General features: G+C 48.5%; 1 non-coding gene across 1 annotated transcript; it reads left to right on the top strand.

The window, feature by feature from the left end:
• Window positions 1-1,703: 1,703 nt before the first annotated feature.
• On the top strand, window positions 1,704-1,810 carry LOC114891382. Its single transcript, XR_003792489.1, has one exon. It is a non-coding gene; the product is annotated as a U6 spliceosomal RNA (small nuclear RNA).
• Window positions 1,811-8,146: the final 6,336 nt, after the last annotated feature.

The raw sequence follows: 8,146 nt of genomic DNA, 5'->3' as shown, positions 1-8,146 counted from the left end.
TCACTGCTGTGGCCTCTCCCGTCGCGGAGCACAGGCTCCGGACGTGCGGGCTCAACGGCCATGGCTCACGGGCCCAGCCGCTCCGCGGCATGTGGGATCTTCCCGCACCGGGACACGAACCCGTGTCCCCTGCATCGGCAGGCGGACTCTCAACCACTGCGCCACCAGGGAAGCCCTCTCATTTCATTTTTATGACAACTGAATTCCCTGGTGGTCCAGTGGTAAGCTGAGGGGTTGGTGCTATTCCCATTTGATAGATAAAGAAACTGAGGCTCACAGACGTTAAGTAACTTGCTGAAGGCCTCCAGCCACTAAATGGCAGTTTGACTTTGGAACCCCGAGTTTCACCTCTGAGTGTGTGCCTCTGTTGCTTCCAGGTCAGGAACTCCTTCCTTCCATTTGACCAAATCTAAGCTGTTATTTATGAGGCCCATTTCCTATAACCTCTGGTCCTCCCCGCATACATGGTCACACCCACTTGAGATCTCTGTACACACACATATGCACACAGTCTTTGTCACAGCCATGCGCACCCACTGTGAAGAAGACGGGCACGGGGGCCAATTCATGAAAACCTCAAAGCTTGCCAAACCCAGGGCTCTGCAACCTGACGGTGTTCCTCTCAGGGAATTTGCAGGAGAAGATTAGACCTGCAGAGAAGATTAGGCCTGCAAAGAAGATTAGGGACAAGTCTGCTTTTGGATGCTTCTGAGAAGGATTCAGAGACCATCCTTCCCTGGGAAGAGGTGGGCATTTGGTCCTCCTCCCAACACGTTGAGCCAAGTCCATAACAGTGGTGATTTAAAGGCATCAGCCTGGGGCATCCCTCTCTCTGCAGGTTCGCCCAGGGATGTTTTCATCTGGGGTTGATGGGGATGATAGCCTGGAAATGTCACACCTTGCCTGGGAAAGTGGTAAGTGGGAAGGGTGTGTGTGGTGTGTGCAGGGAGAGAGTTGCATTTCAGGACATAGCACTTGACTGAGTCTTGCAGGGAATGGTCACTCTGGGAAGGAGAGCCAACAGCCTTCTCCTCAGGACCATATCCTGAGGACATGGTTCCCAGGTATCCAAGGCCCTGGGCTTCACTGAGAGGAGTGTGCTACCCTGTGGGTGGAGACAATATGTGGGCACTACACTGCGTACCGGGCCCCTCCTCAGGCTCCTTTTCAGACTAATTGAGGCCTTGCTGGGCTCTGGGTTTGTAATTACGGGTAATTGCTGGCAGGCTGCTGTGGTGGTACAAGCAGGCTTTTGTTGGGGGAAACTGTGGTCAGGATTTTGGAGCTTTGGGTGGGAATCCTTTCGAGGATTCCTGTGTGCTCTGTTCCAGGTACCTCCTGGCCCTAGCCTTTTGCTCGGAGGCAGCACTTCTGAGGAATGGGAACTAGTAGCACGTCTGAACAGGAAGGGCCCCCTCATGTGGATGATGGGAACTCAGGTCCAGAAATATACAAGGCCTGCTCTAGGCCACAGAGGTAGTGCAGGTGGAATGGATGTCCTGGTGCCCGGTACTGTCACCGATGCACACCCACCACAGTCTGGGAGGCACCGTGGGGGAGTGGTTAACACAGACCTCTGTCCCAGTTCTTAACATCAGCCTTGGAGATTATGGAACCTTCCTGAGCTTCAGAGTTTTAACATTTTGTCATTCTTTGAACAGGCAATATACTTGCGTATACCAAAATTTAAAAAAATACAGAAGGTGCTCGCTTCGGCAGCACATTTACTAAAATTGGAACGATACAGAGGAGATTAGCATGGCCCCTGCGCAAGGATGACACGCAAATTCGTGAAGCGTTCCATATTTTTGTATAGCTGATTCACTTCGACATAAAGCAGAAACTAACACACCATTGTAAAGCGATTATACTCCAATAAAGGTGTTTAAAAAAATATACAGGAGGCTTACAATGACAAGTCTCCCACTTCTGTCCCCAAGTCACCCTTCTCACAGGCAGCCAGAGACCCTAGTCTCTTCTGTATCCTCCTGGACATATTTTATGCATATGCAAGCATACCACATATGTTTCCCTGCCCTCCCTCACTTTCTGCACATGGCAGCATCTCATGCAGTGTTCTGCACCTTAGAAATCTTTCCATATCAATGCCTTCACTTTTTAGAGTTGCATAGCATTAGCTTGTTTCCAATCCTTTGCTTTTATAACTAATACTGTAATGTAAAATCTTGTATACACCTAATTTTGTAGGCATGTGCATATATCTGTACAAAAATTTCTAGAAGTATAGAGATGGGTCAAAGGGTATATGCATTTGTAACTTTGATAGATGTTACCAAATCACCCTCCTTATAGATTGAAGCAGTGTACACTCCCACCAAAAGTGTATGGGATTCCTGTTTCTCCACAGTCTCACTGACACACGTATTTCTTTTTATGAAATAAATCTTGCAGATATAGTCGAGGACCCCTCTGTATCCTTCCTTGATCCCTCTCTGTCCCTCTCACCTGAGGTGATTACCATGGTAAATATTCTCATAGGTGTTTTAAGACTTGTGTGCCAGGTATCCATTCCTAGGCAATACTTAGTATTGCTTTGTGTTTCATAACTTTATATAAATGGTATCCTGCTGTGGCAGAAAGACATGTGCTTGCTTTTTCATTCAACCTTATGTTTGAGAAAAGCTCCTGGTTGATACACAAAGACAAACTCCATTCATTTTCACTTGGTTGCACCATTCCATTGTATGGACACAGCACGGTTTATTTATTCATGTTCCTGTTGAGGGATGTTGGGTTATTTCCTATTCTTTAAGGTTACCAACTGGCCTGCTATGGACGTTCCTGTATATGTCTGCTAGTGCACATGTGCTCCAGTTTACCAAGAAGTGAGACTGCTGTATCAAAGGATTCAGATATCTTCAAATTTACTAGTTATTGCTGAACACAGCCTCAGCTTCTTCATCTGTCAAACAGAGAGAGTGATCCCTGAGCCCTGGGAAGTCAGTATCAGTGAGTGAGATGGTAGAGTGGGAGAGAACGTGGGCTTGAATTTCAATAGATCTATACTTAAATCCTGGCTCTTTGATCTACTTGCTGTGTGACTTTGGGCCGTTATCCAGCCTCTCTGTGCCTCAGTTCCCACATCTGCAGACAGTGATAATAGTATCTAGGTCACAGAATTCTGGAGAAGACTAAATAAGATACCGTGTGAAAAGTATTTAGCACTGGGTCTGGTACAGAGGAAGCACTAAAAATCCCAGTGGTGGTGATGATGATAATAATACCAACAATAATAATGTCTTTGATCTCTTTGTTTTTAGCCTGTTATTGTGGCGCATTTCAGGCCTATAAACTAAGAGAGAGAATAGTACAATGAACCTCCATCTGGTTTCCTCTATATCTCCACCCATTTCTTCACCCTTTCCCCACCAGATTGTTCTGAAGTCAATTCCAGGCATCATATCTATTACTTCATTTGTATATATGTCAGTTCATATTCCTAAAATATAAGCACTTAGAAAACATAGCTACAATACCATCATCATATCTAAAAATTGAGGGTGATTTAAAAAAATTATTTATTTATTTATTTAATTTTTGTCTGCGTTGGGTCTTTGTTGCTGCGCACGGGCTTTCTCTAGTTGCGGGGAGCGGAGGCTATTCTTCATCGTGGTGCGCGGGCTTCTCATTGCAGTGGCTTCTCTCGTTGCAGAGCTTGGGCTTTAAGCACATGGGCTTCAGTAGTTGTGGCTTGCGGGCTCTAGAGTGCAGGCTCAGTAGTTGTGGCGCACAGGCTTAGTTGCTCCACGGCATGTGGGATCTTCCCGGACCAGGGATCGAACCCATGTCTGCTGCATTGGCAGGCGGATTCTTTTTTTTTTTTAAACATCTTTATTGGAGTATAATTGCTTTACAATGGTGTGTTAGTTTCTGCTTTATAGCAAAGTGAATCAGCTATACATATACCTATATCCCCATATCTCCTCCCTCTTGCATCTCCCTCCCACCCTCCCTATCCCACCCCTCTAGGTGGTCACAAAGCTGAGAGAGAGACCGAGCTGATCTCCCTGTGCTATGCGGCTGCTTCCCACTAGCTATCGATTTTACGTTTGGTAGTGTATATATGTCCATGCCACTCTTTCACTTCGTCCCAGCTTACCCTTCCCCCTCCCCCTGTCCTCAAGTCCATTCTGTACATCTGCGTCTTTATTCCTGTCCTGGCAGGCAGATTCTTAACCACTGCACCACCAGGGAAGCCCGAGGGTGATTATTTTTTGGTATATCAAATACACAGTTAATGTTGAAAATTTCTCAATAATCTCAAAAGGACTTTACAGTTGGTTTGAGCCACGATCCAAACAAGATCCATATATTACATTTGGTTTAGATGTCTCTTAAGTCTCTTAACCTATAAATATTGCTCCTCTTTTTTTCCCTTCTTGAATTATATCTGTAAGATAGTGGGCCACTCATCCTCTAGGACAAGGCTTCTCACAGCCTGGATTTTGCTGATGGCATCCTTTAACATGCTCCTCTGTCCTCTGTATTTCCTGTGTGCTGGTAGATCTAGAGGCTTGGTTAGATCAGGTTTGATATTTTGGCAAGAACACTTTACCAATAGTGTTGCATAGTTCAATCAGGACACACTAATGTTTAGTTTTTCCTCTTTTGGATTTTAGCAGCCATTGATTATCACTGTCCAGAGTCATTATTCATTAGGGTTCATTAGCAAAATGGTTTTATTCTAATCCTGTCATTCCTTCTTCAATAATTAACGAGATTCTTCCATAAAGAGAAACTCCTCCTTATCAACCATTTGATTGCCCGGAGGTAATGTCTGTGAAGGATAGGCAGGATGAATGATGGATTTTTCTTATGTTTAAAGACAGTGACAATGGGGCTGTAAGTGGTCATTTAGGAAATAGCTGATTTTGTGGGTCCTGAAAGATATTAGGAGTGTCTTCCACCCAAAAGAAGAAAGGAAGAAAAGAATGAACAAATTCACAAACTCCCTAATCACATAATTTGTTTCTTCACACAGGTGTTGAATCCCTTTTCTGTGCATTGGCTGTTCCAGGTGTGGGGATGCAGTGAGGAGCAATGTGTGATTTCTGCTCACAGGGAGCCCCAGGTGACAAGTACACAGCCTGTACACATCTCCCCAGCCCAAGATGCAGGTGCCATAGGAGGCAAGAGGAAGAGAGGAGAGATTTCTGGCTGGGTAATCTGGGAAGGCCTGGCAGGTAAAGATCTCGTCCCCCAGGAGAGGCTGAGCTGCCCTTCTCACCCCCACCCCCCGCTCCCCCGCCATGCCATTGCATGGGCCAGAGGACAGCATGTTACTGCCTTAATCAAGGAGTGCTTTCACCTTTGTACCTGTCAGGCGCCAAGGTATGTGCCAAGTGTTATGGTGGACATAAGAAAAGACCTAGTTTCTACCCATGAAGAGTTCTCTTCAGTCTGATTGGGAAGAAAAACAACACACACTCGATCCACAACAGATCAGCAAGCGTTGGTTGTAATTCAACAAACTTTTCTGAAGTGTTTACGGTATGCCAGAAGGAGGGCCTCCTGCCTTCAGCAGGCTGTATGGCCTTCTCGGCATGTCCGTGTTTTGGGTGCTCTGTGTTCCTGTCCACCCCTCCTCTCACCCCAAGCTCGGGGTGCATCCTTGGTCATGTGGGCCTTGGTAAAGTTGACTTACCTATCAGTGTCTTCTCAGTTGCTTGCTGGTCATCCTTTAAGTCTACTCAAGGATCATCTCCTCTTGGAGGTATTCCCTGGCCCAATAATCTATAGATACATCAGCAGGCTGGGCTGGGTGTTTGGGGTCCTATGGCATGTTGTCTGTGCTTTCTTCTATCTCAGCAATTATTACCCTCTGCTGTAAATTATTTGTTAATTTGTTTATCTCCTTCTCCTAGGCTGTGAACCCCCTGAGAACAGTGGCTGTTTTCTCATCATCTTTGTATTCTTAGTGCCTGACGTATCTGTAGTGCAGAAAATGTTCGTTGAATGAATGTCTGAGACTCCACATTTAGCGCTTCTTTCTCTTAGGCGCAGATTCAGTCTGGGAAAAGATGAGGCATTTAAATGTTATTAGTCACTGACACTTTAGTATGAATCATTCCAGTGTTTCATTATAGTTCTGTGAGAGGTAGAAACTGGGAATGGGAGGAACTCTAGGACAAGAGTTAGGGGTCTGCACGTGTTATGTTCTCGGATAGTGAGGTGCCAGGGTGAAGAGGAGGGGAATTCAGGATGGGAGAGGGCCCCGGAGGGCTCGAAGGCAAAGGCTGCCGGCGGTATCGTCAGACGCTCAAGTGGAGGAAAGAAAGGGCAGCTTCCGGGTGTGCCAGGCCCGCCGCGTGTCTTGGGTGTAGGACGTTGACGGTGCACGGTGCGTCCAACGGGCCGGAAGTCGGAAGTCGGGCTGGCCCGACGTGGGGGGCTTCCTCGCTTTGTAGCGCCGGAAGCGGCAGCCGGCTGTGGGGCTCAGAGCCCAGCCGGGCCGTACCGTGTTATCCTACCCCGCGGCGGTGCAGGAAGCCCCTGGGGAGGGCACCCGAGCCCCCGGCGCCGGGCCTCCGCCCGGGCGTGGTACGTGGCCCTCGGCTCTCAGCGCAGACGCGCTTGCCCAGGGAGGCGGGGTCGGCCGGGGTCCTGCACTGCGGCCGCCTCGCCATCTTCATGTCTCTTTGACGTCCTCAGAGACGCTGGCCTCGCCACCTCCCGCCTCTGCTAAGCCCTGCCTCGGAGGCCCCGTCCTGGGAGAGGAATAAAAGATACGCCCCGAGACGGCGGGACCGACTGCAGCTTCCTGTGGACGCAAGAAGGCGTAGCTAAGACATTCTCTAGGTAGGGGCGACCCTGGAGACAAGGTAAAGTCCAGATGGAGGGAACAGCTGTGTGGGGAGGCTGGCGTTTCGTTCGGGACAGCCAGGACTGCCTTGGCTCTAATTTTCTGTGAGAAACGGGTGCCCACAGGTTCTGGGACATTATTTATATGTCACGGGGTGGTCCTTCCTTCATCCGAAGAGTGTATGAATCGAGAACAAATCACAGAGGCTGAGTGTGTGCCCTCACAGTTCCACAAACATTCTGCACTTTGTGTGTCCACACATTACACATAGTTGTCCACCTGTGTCCTCACTGGTGTGTGTGTGCGTGCCCGCGCACACCCCCGCACCCACACAGTGCCCCACCCCACCCCTTTTCTCTCCAGTTTGTGTCTTAAAAAAACTGTCCGTATAGAATGCCTATTATATATGGCAGTCTGCTTTCCAGATGCTTCCTGATAGTTCTCCATTTTTCAGGTCTGGGAAGGGCATTTCTGTTAAGATCCCACCAGATTTTCTTTGGCTTCTGGGACTGTGGGGCAAAATTGTTTGCAAACTTTAAATTACGTGAGCCATCAGGGAGGAGCAAGCTTCTATTGCATATGTGGGTTTGCTTGCGAATGGCTGCCCCCCCAAGGACTACCTTTAGGTGGCACTCCCTTGTTGGCAGAATTTGTCATTCATTCATTCTTGCATTCAGATGAACACATCCAGACACTGCGTCTATACTGGCCCTGTGCTGGGCCTGGGGATCTGGGGAGGAAGGCCTTGTTCTTGACCTTGGGGAAGTGCAGTTTAGTGGTGAGTTGAGTAGGTAAACAGACAAATGCAATATAATATGATAAGTACTGCGATGGGGGGAGGTGGAGGAAGTCTTCTCGCTGGGGCTAAGTCTTGAGGGGAGATGTAGGGAAGGCATTCCAGTAAGAATAAGCATGTGTGTAAAGGCCAGAGCTGAGGGAGGCAATGGTGCTCTCAGGGGACCACCAGTGTCTGGGTTTGGCAGTGTCCAGTGTGGGGGAGGGGTGGCGGGTAGTGGGCCATGAAGCTGCACAGGTTGACAAAGTCACATCACTGAGGGCCAAGGATGCCTCCCTGAGGGAATTGGACTTTATCCTGAGGCCGTTTTGCTGTCAAATGGGAGTGAAAGGGAAGGTTTGCATGTTAGGAAGCTGATCCTGGCTGCAGTGTGGAGGATGGCTGGAGGTGCCAAGGGTGAAGCACACAGGTGAGGGGTGATGGGCCCGTGCCAAGGAAGGAGCAGGAGGATGGCCGGAAGGGCCCACAGGTGGGTGAGATGATTGTCTGTGAGGCACACGCTGCATTTGAGGTGCCCGACGGGCGTT

The sequence above is a fragment of the Monodon monoceros genome, unplaced genomic scaffold (genome assembly GCF_005190385.1).
Source record: "Monodon monoceros isolate NGI ecotype Baffin Bay Population unplaced genomic scaffold, NGI_Narwhal_1 Super_Scaffold_11, whole genome shotgun sequence".
Classification (NCBI taxonomy): Eukaryota; Metazoa; Chordata; class Mammalia; order Artiodactyla; family Monodontidae; genus Monodon; species Monodon monoceros.
The sequence above is the reverse complement of the archived record's forward strand: the minus strand, read 5'-3'. Positions and strand labels throughout refer to the sequence as shown.